We start from the raw sequence: 16,553 nt of genomic DNA, 5'->3' as shown, positions 1-16,553 counted from the left end.
CACAACTGAAAGATCTGTTTGTGGATGGGAAGTTCGCGAGTCTGGGAGCGCTGAAATATGGGTTGGCCCAAGGGAATGCATTCAGGTATATGCAACTGAGGGCTTTTGCGAGGCAACAGGTGAGGGAATTCCGCAGCTCCCGACACAAGAGGTGCAGGACAGAGTGATCTCAAAGACATGGGTGGGGGATGGTAAGGTGTCAGATATATATAGGGAAATGAGGGACGAAGGGGAGACTATGGTAGATGAACTAAAAGGGAAATGGGAAGAAGAGCTGGGGGAGGAGATCCAGGAGGGGTTGTGGGCACATGCCCTAAGCAGGATAAACTCGTCGTCCTCGTGTGCCAGGCTAAGCATGATTCAGTTTAAGGTATTACACAGGGCGCATATGACTGGAGCACGGCTCAGTACATTTTTTGGGGTGGAGGATAGGTGTGCGAGGTGCTCGAGAAGCCCAGCGAATCATACCCATATGTTTTGGTCATGCCCGGCACTACAGGGGTTTTGGATGGGGGTGACAAAGGTGCTTTCAAAAGTAGTGGGGGTCCGGGTCGAACCAAGCTGGGGGTTGGCTATATTTGGGGTTGCACAAGAGCCGGGAGTGCAGGAGGCGAGAGAGGCCGATGTTTTGGCCTTTGCGTCCCTAGTAGCCCGGCGCAGGATATTGCTAATGTGGAAAGAAGCCAAGCCCCCTGGGGTGGAGACCTGGATAAATGACATGGCAGGGTTTATAAAGCTAGAGCGGATTAAGTTTGTTCTAAGGGGGTCGGCTCAAGGGTTCACCAGGCGGTGGCAACCGTTCGTCGAATACCTCGCAGAAAGATAGATGGAATGGAAAAAAGAAGGCAGCAGCAGCAGCCCAGGATGGGGGGGTGGGGGGTGGGAGGGGGGGGTAGGGGGGGGGGGGAGTGGGGGGGAGGAGGAACCAGAAGGACTCTCAGGGTTGTTAATATATACTGTATAATATGTATAGGTCGTTGCTACAGATAATTATATATTGGACTGTTAAATTATATTTTTGGCGAGTGTTACTTGTGATAAGGCAGTTGCCAATTAGGGTTAGTTTTCATTTTTGTTATTTATTATTTTTTCATTTTCTGTTTATAAAATAGGTCATTGTTATTTGTGTTGTTATAATATTGTGTAAAGGATGCACAATGTACTGTGTTGGTTGACCAAAAATTTTCAATAAAAAAGTTTATTAAAAAAAAGGATGGGCAACGAATACGGCCTCGTCAATGGCTTTCGCACTTCTGCCCGCTTTGTTAACTGCACAATCTTCTGTTGCGCAAATCCTTTCTCAACTGTAGCAAATCTGATAAAGTCTCCTCTGAAACCCCTACAACAATGCAACCGCAAATTAATTCACCTTTCAGGGCTCCATATTCGCAACTCTCAGCTGGTTGCTAGAAATGGTTAATGATGGAATCAATGTTCCCTCCTGCTGTATGGGTAGGTCTATTAAACTTCACCCTTTCTGTGATCATTCCAAGACTGAAGCATGTATCAAAATCCCCTTACCCCATCTTCTTATGTCACCACCTCTTATTTATGCCATTTCTCACCAACGCGTCCTCTGCACTACTGCCTTTGCTGCAGCTGTCAAGGGTAAGATTTTCTCCATGGCTTTTCTTTACTTTCAATTTTCTTTGAGTTCTGTTAGCGCTGTTTCCACGCTGTACTTGTCCCACGGATGTTTTGCTTGCTGCTTCTTCGGTCCCTGGGTTTTCTCCCCTCTGTCTTTAGTCTTGCTGGAATATCGACTCAGTTCTTTTTCCGTTGCTTTTCTGCTGCCAACATCTGTTATCGTGGTGGGTCTTAGCTTTGGTTGTCCTTACTTAGGATGGATAGACACTGTGTCCGCAAAGCTGCTGATGAACTTTACCTTTTATAAACCATTCATCTAACTAGTAAGATAAAATCACCATAGTCCCAGGTGACCATAGGCTGCTTTCCCCTCGTGTTAAACGACGGCGCAAAACGGGCGCGGGCAGTTCACGCCGCTCCAGCCTCTCTTCCTGGCGCTGGGGGCGGCGCCAACCCATGCATGCGCGGTGGCTTTACGGAACGCGCCGGCCCCGACGCAACATGGCGCGGGGGTTCTGGGGCCAGACGCGCAACAATGTAGGCCCGGGGGTGGGGGGGGGGGGGGGGGGGGGGGGCCGGCCCGCCGATCGGTGGACCCCGATCGTGGGCCAGGTCCCATCGGAGGCCCCTCCCAGGGACGGAGCCCCCCCCCCACAGGCCGCCCCCGATCCTTCGCGCAGAGTTCCCGCCGGCAGCGACCAGGTGTGGACGGCGCCACCGGGTCTCTGCTTTTTCCGCGCGGCCGCTCGGCCCAACCGGGCCGGAGAATCGATGGCCCCGCGGTGTACAGCGACCGGTCCGCGGCAAACACGCCGGCGCAAATGGCGCCGTTCTCCGCACCTCGGAGAATCACGCGCCAGCGTCGGGGCGGCGTGCCGCGGTTGCGGCGATTCTCAGGCCTGTCGTGGGGCTGGGAGAATCCCGCCCAGGAAGTAATTTTATTGAATAGGGAGTCAGGAAGAAAGTTGAGAAGTCTGACCTCAAAGATAATGATCTCAGGATTACTATCGGCGCCACGTACTATTCAGAGGAGAAATAGCAGGATATATAGGATGAATACGTGGCTGAAGAGATGGTGTCAGGGGGAGGGTTTCAGATTCCTGGGGCATTGGGACCGGTTCTGGGGGAGGTGGGACCTGTGCAAACTGGACGGGTTGCACCCGGGCAGGACTGGAACTGATGTCCTCGGGGGAGTATTTTCTAGATTGGTTGGGGAGGGTTTTAACTAAAATGGCAGGGGGATGGGAACATATAAACAGAAGAACATAAGAACTAGGAGCAGGAGTCGGCCATCTGGCCCCTCGAGCCTGCTCCACCATTCAATGAGATCATGGCTGATCTTTTGTGGACTCAGCTCCACTTTCCGGCCCGGACACCATAACCCTTAATCCCTTTATTCATCAAAAAACGATCTATCTTTATCTTAAAAACATTTAATGAAGGAGCCTCTACTGCTTCGCTGGGCAAGGAATTCCATAGATTCACAACCCTTTGGGTGAAGAAGTTCCTCCTAAGCTCAGTCCTAAATCTACTTCCCCTTATTTTGAGGCTATGCCCCCTAGTTCTACTTTTACCCGCCAGTGGAAACAACCTGCCCGCATCTATCCTATCTATTCCCTTCATAATTTTATATGTTACTATAAGATTCCCCCTCATCCTTCTAAATTCCAATGAGTACAGTCCCAGTCTACTCAACCTTTCCTCGTAATCCAACCCCTTCAGCTCTGGGATTAACCTAGTGAATCTCCTCTGCACACCCTCCAGTGCCAGTACGTCCTTTCTCAAGTAAGGAGACCAAAACTGAACACAATACTCCAGGTGTGGCCTCACTAACACCTTATACAATTGCAGCATAACCTCCCTAGTCTTAAACTCCATCCCTCTAGCAATGAAGGACAAAATTCCATTTGCCTTCTTAATCACCTGTTGCACCTGTAAACCAACTTTTTGCGACTCATGCACTAGCACACCCAGGTCTCTCTGCACAACCGCATGTTTTAATATTTTATCATTTAAATAATAATCCCTTTTGCTGTTATTCCTACCAAAATGGATAACCTCACATTTGTCAACATTGTATTCCATCTGCCAGACCGTAGCCCATTCACTTAGCCTATCCAAATCCCTCTGCAGACTTCCAGTATCCTCTGCACTTTTTGCTTTACCACTTATCTTAGTGTCATCTGCAAACTTGGACACATTGCCCTTGGTCCCCAACTCCAAATCATCTATGTAAATTGTGAACAGTTGTGGGCCCAACACTGATCCCTGAGGGACACCACTAGCTACTGATTGCCAACCAGAGAAACACCCATTAATCCCCACTCTTTGCTTTCTATTAATTAAACAATCCTCTATCCATGCTACTACTTTACCCTTAATGCCATGCATCCTTATCTTATGCCGCAATCTTTTGTGTGGCACCTTGTCAAAAGCTTTCTGGAAATCCAGATATACCACATCCATTGGCTCCCCGTTATCTACCGCACTGTTAATGTCCTCCAAAAATTCCACTAATTTAGTTCGGCACGACCTGCCCTTTATGAACCCATGCTGCGTCTGCCCAATGGGACAATTTCCATCCAGATGCCACGCTATTTCTTCCTTGATGATAGATCCCAGCATCTTCCCTACTACTGAAGTTTTGCAAGGAACATATGCAAGGAGTCAGAGGAGGAGGAAAAAAGGACAAAAACAAAAGGCAGAACGGGAATAAGAAACGTGATCGGCAAATAAGCAATGGGCCAGATTCCAAACAGGGCCATAGTGAACAATATTGGGAGCCGAAGCAATGTTAAAAAGACAAGCTTGAGAGGAGGAAGGCCGATTTTGTGGCCTTCGCCTCTCTGATTGCACGGCGGAGAATTTTGCTGGAGTGGCGGTCGGCATCGCCACCGGGGGGTAGCAGCTTGGCTGGGTGACCTGTATGACTTCCTGCGGTTAGAGAAGATAAAGTATGAGTTAAGGGGCTCAGCAGGGGAGTTTGAGAAAAGGTGGGGGATGTTTGTGACCGTGTTTGAGGAGCTGTTCATCGCAGGGGGTGGCGGGGGGGGTGGGGGGGAGGGTGAGAATGGGGAAAAATCTGTACAGACTGTATGGTTGACTGTTGGAATGTACGTTTCCCGGGGTGTGTAACCTGTTTTGAAATATGTTTGTAATAAAGTACATTTTTTTTTAAAGGCAAGCTTAAAGGCTTTGTGCCTTAACGCACGGAGCTTCACAATAAAATGGATAAACTAATCAAGCAAAACACAGAAACGGGTATGATATAATTGGGATTACGGAGACATGGCTGCCGGGTGATCAGATGGGAACTGAATGTCCAGGGCATTCGGTATTTAGGACGGACAGGCAAGAGGAAAAGGTTGAGAGGTGGCAGTGCTGGTTAAAGAGGGAATTAACGCAATAGTTGTCGTGTTAAGCACACTGAGGTAACACGGGCTGCAACGGGATGCAGCTATAACTGAAATATACTCCAGTCCTTGAAGTTAGTTCAATTTGATTTATTGAACCTGTCACACAGTTATGAAATGAAAATGAAATGAAAATCGCTTATTGTCACAAGTAGGCTTCAAATGAAGTTACTGTGAAAAGCCCCTAGTCGCCACATCCCGGCGCCTGTTCGGGGAGGCTGTTCCGGGAATTGAACCGTGCTGCTGGCCTGCCTTGGTCTGCTTTCAAAGTCAGCGATTTAGCCCTGTGCTAAACAGCCCCTTAGCACAGTTCTCTATGAGTTCGACTCTCTGCGAACGTAAGTGTGTTTACTCTGTCTGACTGAACCAGACTGGCTCTTAGCCACGTGCTGGAGGTGTTGTGTGATATATACACCCTGACTCACTCTGTAGATGTCCCCAGTGGAAAGAGGCGGAGTGTGAGTGCCTTGTGCCTTTTATAGTGGGAAACCACCCCCCCCAGTGTTCTGCCTGCTGATTGGTTATGTCCTGTTCTCTGTGTTCATTAGCTGCCTGTCTGTATCTCATTATGTGCATGTCTGCATATCATGACAATAATGAGAAAGGATATTCGCTCTGAGAAGGTGGAATCTGTATGGGTAGAGCTCAGAAACACCAAAGGACAAAAAACATTCGTGGCTGCCGGATGTAGACCCGCAAACTGCAGTGGTGATGTTGGGAATGGCGTCAAACAGGGAATTAGCGATGCATGCGATAAAGGAATGTCTGCAGCTCCGGGTGATTTTAATCTGCATATAGATTAGCCACAATACCATTGGAGTTTAGAAGAGTGAGAAGGGATCTCATAGAAATTTACAAAATTCTAACAGGATTAGACAGGGTAGATTCAGAAAGAATGTTCCCGATGGTGGGGGAGTCCAGAACTACGGGTCATAGTTTGAGGATAAGGGGTAAACCTTTTTAGGACTGAGGTGAGGAGAAATTTCTTCACCCAGGGAGCGGTGAGTCTGTGGAATTCGCTACCACAGAGAGTAGTTGAGGCCAAAATTTTGTGTAATTTCAAGAAGGAATTAGATCCAGCTCTTGGAGCTAAAGGGATCGAGGGATATGTGAGGAAGGCGGGATCAGGGTATTGAACTCAATGATCAGCCATGATCATAATGAATGGGGGAGCAGGCTCGAAGGGCCGAATGGCCTCCTCCTGCTTCTATCTGCTTTCTATGTTTCTCGATATTTCCTGCTCACTCAGTCTTCGCTGGTTGAAATGTCACCAACGTTGCTCTAACCCGCTGGCTCTTTCTCAGTGGGTGGCACTCACTTCCCTCGGAGTGAGCAGGTTGCGGGTTTAAAAATTCCGAGGACGTTGCCAGGACTGGAAAACTGCAGCTCCGAGGGAAGATTGGATGGGCTGGGATTGTTCTGCACAGAACGGAGGAGGCAGAGGGGAGACTGGAGATGTAGAAGATTGCGAGGGGCCTGGATAGAGTGGATGGAAAGGGATTATCTACTTTAGCAGAGAGGTCAGTGACCAGGGAGATTAAGTCGGTGCTTTAGAGAGGCGATGAGGGAAAGCTTTGTCACCAAGAGGGTTGTGAGGATCCGGCACTCACAGCCTGAAAGGGCAGCAGATGCAGAAAACCTAAACTCACTTAAAAGTTGTCTGGATATGCAGCTGAAGTTCTGTAAACTGCAGAGCTGCGAGAATGTGGGAATAGGCGGAGTGCTTTGCTCTTGGCTGCCGCAGACACAATGGGACAAGTGGCCTCTTTCTGTGCCATAAACATTCACTGATTCTATCATTCCAAGTGGTCATCCAGATCTTAAACATAAAGGCAAGGCTGAAACTCCAATGCAATACTCAAGGAGTGCTGTACTGTCAGAGGGTCAGTACTGAGGGAGTGCCGCACTGTCAGAGGGTCAGTACTGAGGGAGAGCTGCACTGTCAGAGTGTCAGTACTGAGGGAGTGCTGCACTGTCAGAGGGTCAGTACTGAGGGAGTGCTGCACTGTCAGAGGGTCAGTACTGAGGGAGTGCTGCACTGTCAGAGGGTCAGTACTGAGGGAGTGCTGCACTGTCAGAGGGTCAGTACTGAGGGAGTGCCGCACTGTCAGAGGGTCAGTACTGAGGGAGTGCTGCACTGTCAGAGGGTCAGTACTGAGGGAGTGCTGCACTGTCAGAGGGTCAGTGCTGAGGGAGTGCTGCACTGTCAGAGGGTCAGTATTGAGGGAGTGCTGCACTGTCAGAGGGTCAGTACTGAGGGAGTGCTGCACTGTCAGAGGGTCAGTACTGAGGGAGTGCTGCACTGTCAGAGGGTCAGTACTGAGGGAGTGCTGCACTGTCAGAGGGTCAGTACTGAGGGAGTGCCGCACTGTCAGAGGGTCAGTACTGAGGGAGTGCTGCACTGTCAGAGGGTCAGTACTGAGGGAGTGCTGCACTGTCAGAGGGTCAGTGCTGAGGGAGTGCTGGACTGTCAGAGGGTCAGTATTAAGGGAGTGCCGCACTGTCAGAGGGTCAGTACTGAGGGAGTGCTGCACTGTCAGAGGGTCAGTACTGAGGGGCGCTGAACTGTCAGAGGGTCAGTACTGAGGGAGTGCTGAACTGTCAGCGGGTCAGTACTGAGCGAGTGCTGCACTGTCAGAGGGTCAGTACTGAGGGAGCGCTGCACTGTCAGAGGGTCAGTACTGAGGGAGTGCTGCACTGTCAGATGGTCAGTACTGAGGGAGTGCTGCACTGTCAGAGGGTCAGTACTGAGGGAGCACTGCACTGTCAGAGGGTCAGTACTGAGGGAGTGGCGCACTGTCAGAGGGTCAGTACTGAGGGAGCGCTGCACTGTCAGAGGGTCAGTACTGAGGGAGGACTGCACTGTCAGAGGGTCAGTACTGAGGGAGCACTGCACTGTCAGAGGGTCAGTACTGAGGGAGTGCTGCACTGTCAGAGTGTCAGTACTGAGGGAGTGCTGCACTGTCAGAGGGTCAGTACTGAGGGAGAGCTGTACTGTCAGAGGGTCAGTACTGAGGGAGCGCTGCACTGTCAGAGGGTCAGTACTGAGGGAGTGCTGCACTGTCAGAGGGTCAGTACTGAGGGGGTGCTGTACTGTTAGAGGGGCAGTACTGAGGGAGTGCTGCACTGTTAGAGGGGCAGTACTGAGGGAGTGCTGCACTGTCAGAGGGTCAGTACTGAGGGAGTGCTGCACTGTCAGAGGGTCAGTACTGAGGGAGTGCTGCACTGTCAGAGTGTCAGTACTGACAGAGTGCTGCACTGTCAGAGGGTCAGTACTGAGGGAGAGCTGCACTGTCAGAGGGTCAGTACTGAGGGAGCGCTGCACTGTCAGAGGGTCAGTACTGAGGGAGCGCCGCACTGTCAGAGGGTCAGTACTGAGGGAGTGCTGCACTGTCAGAGGGTCAGTACTGAGGGAGAGTTGCACTGTCAGAGTGTTAGTACTGACGGAGTGCTGCACTGTCAGAGGGTCAGTACTGAGGGAGTGCTGCAATGTCAGAGGGTCAGTACTGAGGGAGCGCCGCACTGTCAGAGGGTCAGTACTGAGGGAGTGCTGCACTGTCAGAGGGTCAGTACTGAGGGAGAGTTGCACTGTCAGAGTGTTAGTACTGACGGAGTGCTGCACTGTCAGAGGGTCAGTACTGAGGGAGCGCTGCACTGTCAGAGGGTCAGTATTTAGGGAGTGCTGCACTGTCAGAGGGTCAGTACTGAGGGAGCACTGCACTGTCAGAGGGTCAGTACTGAGTGAGTGCTGCACTGTCAGAGTGTCAGTACTGAGGGAGTGCTGCACTGTCAGAGGGTCAGTGCTGAGGGAGAGCTGTACTTTCAGAGGGTCAGTACTGAGGGAGTGCTGCACTGTCAGAGGGTCAGTACTGAGGGAGTGCTGCACTGTCAGAGGGTCAGTACTGATGGAGAGCTGCAATGTCAGAGGGTCAGTACTGAGGAGGTGCTGTACTGTCAGAGGGGCATTGTCAGATGTTCAGTACTGAGGGAGCGCTGCACTGTCAGAGGGTCCGTACTGAGGGAGCGCTGCACTGTCAGAGGGTCAGTACTGAGGGAGAGCTGCACTGTCAGAATGTCAGTACTGAGGGAGTGCTGCACTGTCAGAGGGTCAGTACTGAGGGAGTGCCGCACTGTCAGAGGGTCAGTACTGCGGAGTGCTGCACTGTCAGAGGGTCAGTACTGAGGGAGTGCTGCATTGTCAGAGGGTCAGTGCTGAGGGAGTGCTGCACTGTCAGAGGGTCAGTACTGAGGGAGTGCTGCACTGTCAGAGGGTCAGTATTGAGGGAGTGCTGCACTGTCAGAGGGTCAGTACTGAGGGGGTGCTGCACTGTCAGAGGGTCAGTACTGAGGGAGTGCTGCACTGTCAGAGGGTCAGTACTGAGGGAGTGCTGCACTGTCAGAGGGTCAGTACTGAGGGAGTGCTGCACTGTCAGAGGGTCAGTACTGAGGGAATGCTGCACTGTCAGAGGGTCAGTACTGAGGGAGTGCTGCACCTTCAGAGGGTCAGTACTGAGGGAGTGCTGCACTGTCAGAGGGTCAGTACTGAGGGAGAGCCGCACTGTCAGAGGGTCAGTACTGAGGGAGTGCCGCATTGTCAGAGGGTCAGTACTGAGGGAGTGCCGCACTGTCAGAGGGTCAGTACTGAGGGAGTGCCGCACTGTCTGAGGGTCAGTACTGAGGGAGTGCTGCACTGTCAGAGGGTCAGTACTGAGGGAGTGCTGCACTGTCAGAGGGTCAGTGCTGAGGGAGTGCTGCACTGTCAGAGGGTCAGTATTGAGGGAGTGCCGCACTGTCAGAGGGTCAGTACTGAGGGAGTGCTGCACTGTCAGAGGGTCAGTACTGAGGGAGTGCTGCACTGTCAGAGGGTCAGTACTGAGGGAGTGCTGCACTGTCAGAGGGTCAGTACTGAGGGAGAGCTGCACTGTCAGAGGGTCAGTACTGAGGAGGTGCTGTATTGTCAGAGGGGCATTGTCAGATGTTCAGTACTGAGGGAGCGCTGCACTGTCAGAGGGTCCGTACTGAGGGAGCGCTGCACTGTCAGAGGGTCAGTACTGAGGGAGAGCTGCACTGTCAGAATGTCAGTACTGAGGGAGTGCTGCACTGTCAGATGGTCAGTACTGAGGGAGTGCCGCACTGTCAGAGGGTCAGTACTGCGGAGTGCTGCACTGTCAGAGGGTCAGTACTGAGGGAGTGCTGCATTGTCAGAGGGTCAGTGCTGAGGGAGTGCTGCACTGTCAGAGGGTCAGTACTGAGGGAGTGCTGCACTGTCAGAGGGTCAGTATTGAGGGAGTGCTGCACTGTCAGAGGGTCAGTACTGAGGGGGTGCTGCACTGTCAGAGGGTCAGTACTGAGGGAGTGCTGCACTGTCAGAGGGTCAGTACTGAGGGAGTGCTGCACTGTCAGAGGGTCAGTACTGAGGGAGTGCTGCACTGTCAGAGGGTCAGTACTGAGGGAGTGCTGCACTGTCAGAGGGTCAGTACTGAGGGAATGCTGCACTGTCAGAGGGTCAGTACTGAGGGAGTGCTGCACCTTCAGAGGGTCAGTACTGAGGGAGTGCTGCACTGTCAGAGGGTCAGTACTGAGGGAGAGCCGCACTGTCAGAGGGTCAGTACTGAGGGAGTGCCGCACTGTCAGAGGGTCAGTACTGAGGGAGTGCCGCACTGTCAGAGGGTCAGTACTGAGGGAGTGCCGCACTGTCTGAGGGTCAGTACTGAGGGAGTGCTGCACTGTCAGAGGGTCAGTACTGAGGGAGTGCTGCACTGTCAGAGGGTCAGTGCTGAGGGAGTGCTGCACTGTCAGAGGGTCAGTATTGAGGGAGTGCCGCACTGTCAGAGGGTCAGTACTGAGGGAGTGCTGCACTGTCAGAGGGTCAGTACTGAGGGAGTGCTGCACTGTCAGAGGGTCAGTACTGAGGGAGTGCTGCACTGTCAGAGGGTCAGTACTGAGGGAGTGCCGCACTGTCAGAGGGTCAGTACTGAGGGAGTGCTGCACTGTCAGAGGGTCAGTGCTGAGGGAGTGCTGCACTGTCAGAGGTTCAGCATTGAGGGAGTGCCGCACTGTCAGAGGGTCAGTACTGAGGGATTGCTGCACTGTCAGAGGCTCAGCTCTGAGGGAGTGCTGCACTGTCAGAGGGTCAGTACTGAGGGAGTGCTGCACTGTCAGAGGGTCAGTACTGAGGGAGTGCCGCACTGTCAGAGGGTCAGTACTGCGGAGTACTGCACTGTCAGAGGGTCAGTACTGAGGGAGTGCTGCACTGTCAGAGGGTCAGTGCTGAGGGAGTGCTGCACTGTCAGAGGATCAGTACTGAGGGAGTGCTGCACTGTCAGAGGGTCAGTACTGAGGGGCGCTGAACTGTCAGAGGGTCAGTACTGAGGGAGTGCTGAACTGTCAGCGGGTCAGTACTGAGCGAGTGCTGCACTGTCAGAGGGTCAGTACTGAGGGAGCGCTGCACTGTCAGAGGGTCAGTACTGAGGGAGTGCTGCACTGTCAGATGGTCAGTACTGAGGGAGTGCTGCACTGTCAGAGGGTCAGTACTGAGGGAGCACTGCACTGTCAGAGGGTCAGTACTGAGGGAGTGGCGCACTGTCAGAGGGTCAGTACTGAGGGAGCGCTGCACTGTCAGAGGGTCAGTACTGAGGGAGGACTGCACTGTCAGAGGGTCAGTACTGAGGGAGCACTGCACTGTCAGAGGGTCAGTACTGAGGGAGTGCTGCACTGTCCGAGGGTCAGTACTGAGGGAGAGCTGTACTGTCAGAGGGTCAGTACTGAGGGAGCGCTGCACTGTCAGAGGGTCAGTACTGAGGGAGTGCTGCACTGTCAGAGGGTCAGTACTGAGGGAGTGCTGCACTGTCAGAGTGTCAGTACTGACAGAGTGCTGCACTGTCAGAGGGTCAGTACTGAGGGAGAGCTGCACTGTCAGAGGGTCAGTACTGAGGGAGCGCTGCACTGTCAGAGGGTCAGTAATGAGGGAGCGCCGCACTGTCAGAGGGTCAGTACTGAGGGAGTGCTGCACTGTCAGAGGGTCAGTACTGAGGGAGAGTTGCACTGTCAGAGTGTTAGTACTGACGGAGTGCTGCACTGTCAGAGGGTCAGTACTGAGGGAGTGCTGCACTGTCAGAGGGTCAGTACTGAGGGAGCGCCGCACTGTCAGAGGGTCAGTACTGAGGGAGTGCTGCACTGTCAGAGGGTCAGTACTGAGGGAGAGTTGCACTGTCAGAGTGTTAGTACTGACGGAGTGCTGCACTGTCAGAGGGTCAGTACTGAGGGAGCGCTGCACTGTCAGAGGGTCAGTATTTAGGGAGTGCTGCACTGTCAGAGGGTCAGTACTGAGGGAGCACTGCACTGTCAGAGGGTCAGTACTGAGTGAGTGCTGCACTGTCAGAGTGTCAGTACTGAGGGAGTGCTGCACTGTCAGAGGGTCAGTGCTGAGGGAGAGCTGTACTTTCAGAGGGTCAGTACTGAGGGAGTGCTGCACTGTCAGAGGGTCAGTACTGAGGGAGTGCTGCACTGTCAGAGGGTCAGTACTGAGGGAGAGCTGCACTGTCAGAGGGTCAGTACTGAGGAGGTGCTGTACTGTCAGAGGGGCATTGTCAGATGTTCAGTACTGAGGGAGCGCTGCACTGTCAGAGCGTCGTACTGAGGGAGCGCTGCACTGTCAGAGGGTCAGTACTGAGGGAGAGCTGCACTGTCAGAATGTCAGTACTGAGGGAGTGCTGCACTGTCAGAGGGTCAGTACTGAGGGAGTGCCGCACTGTCAGAGGGTCAGTACTGCGGAGTACTGCACTGTCAGAGGGTCAGTACTGAGGGAGTGCTGCACTGTCAGAGGGTCAGTGCTGAGGGAGTGCCGCACTGTCAGAGGATCAGTACTGAGGGAGTGCTGCACTGTCAGAGGGTCAGTACTGAGGGGCGCTGAACTGTCAGAGGGTCAGTACTGAGGGAGTGCTGCACTGTCAGAGGATCAGTACTGAGGGAGTGCTGCACTGTCAGAGGGTCAGTACTGAGGGGCGCTGAACTGTCAGAGGGTCAGTACTGAGGGAGTGCTGAACTGTCAGCGGGTCAGTACTGAGCGAGTGCTGCACTGTCAGAGGGTCAGTACTGAGGGAGCGCTGCACTGTCAGAGGGTCAGTACTGAGGGAGTGCTGCACTGTCAGATGGTCAGTACTGAGGGAGTGCTGCACTGTCAGAGGGTCAGTACTGAGGGAGCACTGCACTGTCAGAGGGTCAGTACTGAGGGAGTGGCGCACTGTCAGAGGGTCAGTACTGAGGGAGTGCTGCACTGTCAGATGGTCAGTACTGAGGGAGTGCTGCACTGTCAGAGGGTCAGTACTGAGGGAGCACTGCACTGTCAGAGGGTCAGTACTGAGGGAGTGCTGCACTGTCAGAGGGTCAGTACTGAGGGAGGACTGCACTGTCAGAGGGTCAGTACTGAGGGAGCACTGCACTGTCAGAGGGTCAGTACTGAGGGAGTGCTGCACTGTCAGAGGGTCAGTACTGAGGGAGCGCTGCACTGTCAGAGGGTCAGTACTGAGGGAGCGCTGCACTGTCAGAGGGTCAGTACTGAGGGAGTGCTGCACTGTCAGAGGGTCAGTACTGATGGAGTGCTGCACTGTCAGAGTGTCAGTACTGACAGAGTGCTGCACTGTCAGAGGGTCAGTACTGAGGGAGAGCTGCACTGTCAGAGGGTCAGTACTGAGGGAGCGCTGCACTGTCAGAGGGTCAGTACTGAGGGAGCGCCGCACTGTCAGAGGGTCAGTACTGAGGGAGTGCTGCACTGTCAGAGGGTCAGTACTGAGGGAGAGTTGCACTGTCAGAGTGTTAGTACTGACGGAGTGCTGCACTGTCAGAGGGTCAGTACTGAGGGAGCGCTGCACTGTCAGAGGGTCAGTATTTAGGGAGTGCTGCACTGTCAGAGGGTCAGTACTGAGGGAGCACTGCACTGTCAGAGGGTCAGTACTGAGTGAGTGCTGCACTGTCAGAGTGTCAGTACTGAGGGAGTGCTGCACTGTCAGAGGGTCAGTGCTGAGGGAGAGCTGTACTTTCAGAGGGTCAGTACTGATGGAGTGCTGCACTGTCAGAGGGTCAGTACTGAGGGAGTGCTGCACTGTCAGAGGGTCAGTACTGAGGGAGAGCTGCACTGTCAGAGGGTCAGTACTGAGGAGGTGCTGTACTGTCAGAGGGGCATTGTCAGATGTTCAGTACTGAGGGAGCGCTGCACTGTCAGAGCGTCGTACTGAGGGAGTGCTGCACTGTCAGAGGGTCAGTACTGAGGGAGAGCTGCACTGTCAGAATGTCAGTACTGAGGGAGTGCTGCACTGTCAGAGGGTCAGTACTGAGGGAGTGCCGCACTGTCAGAGGGTCAGTACTGCGGAGTGCTGCACTGTCAGAGGGTCAGTACTGAGGGAGTGCTGCATTGTCAGAGGGTCAGTGCTGAGGGAGTGCTGCACTGTCAGAGGGTCAGTAATGAGGGAGTGCTGCACTGTCAGAGGGTCAGTACTGAGGGAGTGCTGCACTGTCAGAGGGTCAGTACTGAGGGGGTGCTGCACTGTCAGGGGGTCAGTACTGAGGGAGTGCTGCACTGTCAGAGGGTCAGTACTGAGGGAGTGCTGCACTGTCAGAGTGTCAGTACTGAGGGAGCGCCGCACTGTCAGAGGGTCAGTACTGAGGGAGTGCTGCACTGTCAGAGGATCAGTACTGAGGGAGTGCCGCACTGTCAGAGGGTCAGTACTGAGGGAGTGCCGCACTGTCAGAGGGTCAGTACTGAGGGAGTGCTGCACTGTCAGAGGGTCAGTACCGAGGGAGTGCTGTACTGTCAGAGTGTCAGTACTGAGGGAGCGCCGCACTGTCAGAGGGTCAGTACTGAGGGAGTGCTGCACTGTCAGAGGGTCAGTACTGAGGGAGTGCCGCACTGTCAGAGGGTCAGTACTGAGGGAGTGCCGCACTGTCAGAGGGTCAGCACTGAGGGAGTGCCGCACTGTCAGAGGGTCAGTACTGAGGGAGTGCCGCACTGTCAGAGGGTCAGTACTGAGGGAGTGCTGCCCTGTCACAAGTGCTGTTTTTATGAGGTGACATTAACCTGAGTAATTCTATGATTCCTGTCATGATGGTTTCTCCAGTTGTGCCTCAGTTTATATCAGTTGCATCATTGCTTCGTGCCAGCCTGCGTCAAAAGCAGACAGGTCTCCAAACGCTGTTTTCGTTCAACCTTACGAAGATAGCACAATTGCTTCACAGCTCCAGGGTCCCGGGTTCTATTCCGGCTTGGGTCACTGTCTGTGCGGAGTCTGCACATCCTCCCCGTGGCTGCGTGGGTTTCCTCCGGGTGCTCCGGTTTCCTCCCACAGTCCAAAGATGTGCAGGTTAGGCGAATGGCCATGATAAATCGTCCTTAGTGTCCAAAATTGCCCTCAGTGTTGGGTGGGGTTACTGGGTTATGGGGATAGGGTGGAGGTGTTGACCTTGGGTAGGGTGCTCTTTCCAAGAGCCGGTGCAGACTCGATGGGCCGAATGGCCTCCTCCTGCACCGTAAATTCTATGATAATCTATGAAACCTCTTTCAAACTCACACTCTGTATTCGCAAAGTGCCCAGTTTGCTGCTTTGCTTTTTCTTCTTTTGAGAAATCTCACCTTGCGCTTCAAAAAATAACTTAAATAACTAAAACCTGATCTCTTGTCAGTCTGTTTGCTGTGTTCCACACACATCACTCCCCTGGGCCAGCCTCGCTGATTCCACGCACATCCACATCCCTCCCCAAGGTCTGGCTCACTCATTCCACCCGCATTTATATTAATCCCACAGGCCACAAATTGCGAAGCAGAGTTGATCAGCAGTGTTGCCCATGGTAACCGTATGCCTCACAGTAACCCTCACTGCACAGTCTGCAAGTTACATTTCTTACCATTTTTTTCTCTTTGGTCTGTTACTTTGGAATGTGTACCTCGAGCCAAATGGTGCGAAAGAGCCAAGGTTCAGAGAACGACGGTGAACATTATTTCTGCGCTGAAACAATGTTGATATAAAATGCAGTTAGTGTCATGCTATGCAAACATGCAGCTAATGAACACATAGAATAGGACACGACCAATGAGCAATCCAGACACTCAGGGGTGGTACCTCACTATAAAAGGGGTGAGGCACTCACACCCCGCCTCTTTCCACGGACCAACATCTACAGAGTGAGACAGGGCGTATCCTCAGCATCACCCCCCAGCACGTGGCTTAGAGCAAGGCTGGTTCAGTCAGACTGAGTTACTACATTTAGATCGATGTGGAGATGCCGGCGTTGGACTGGGGTGAGCACAGTACGAAGTCTTACAACACCAGGTTAAAGTCCAACAGGTTTGTTTCGATGTCACTAGCTTTCGGAGCGCTGCTCCTTCCTCAGGTGAATGAAGAGGTCTGTTCCAGAAACACATATATAGACAGATTCAAAGATGCCAAACAATGCTTGGAATGCGAGCAATACCAGGTGATTAAATCTTTGCAGATCCCTACATTTAGATTAGCAGAGAGTCGAACTCATTGAGAACTGTGCTAATAGTTCAATAAAACACAT

General features: G+C 52.9%; 1 long non-coding RNA gene across 1 annotated transcript in view; it reads right to left on the bottom strand.

The window, feature by feature from the left end:
* Window positions 1–15,993, bottom strand: part of LOC140386056 (uncharacterized) — a 200,019-nt gene extending 184,026 nt beyond the window's left edge. Inside the window, exon 1 of the long non-coding RNA XR_011933567.1 lies at window positions 15,897–15,993. This is a non-coding gene — a long non-coding RNA (uncharacterized lncRNA). The remainder of the gene's footprint in view (window positions 1–15,896) is intronic.
* Window positions 15,994–16,553: the final 560 nt, after the last annotated feature.

The sequence above is a fragment of the Scyliorhinus torazame genome, chromosome 11 (genome assembly GCF_047496885.1).
Source record: "Scyliorhinus torazame isolate Kashiwa2021f chromosome 11, sScyTor2.1, whole genome shotgun sequence".
Taxonomy (NCBI): Eukaryota; Metazoa; Chordata; class Chondrichthyes; order Carcharhiniformes; family Scyliorhinidae; genus Scyliorhinus; species Scyliorhinus torazame.
This window is presented reverse-complemented; position numbering and strand designations above follow the sequence as displayed.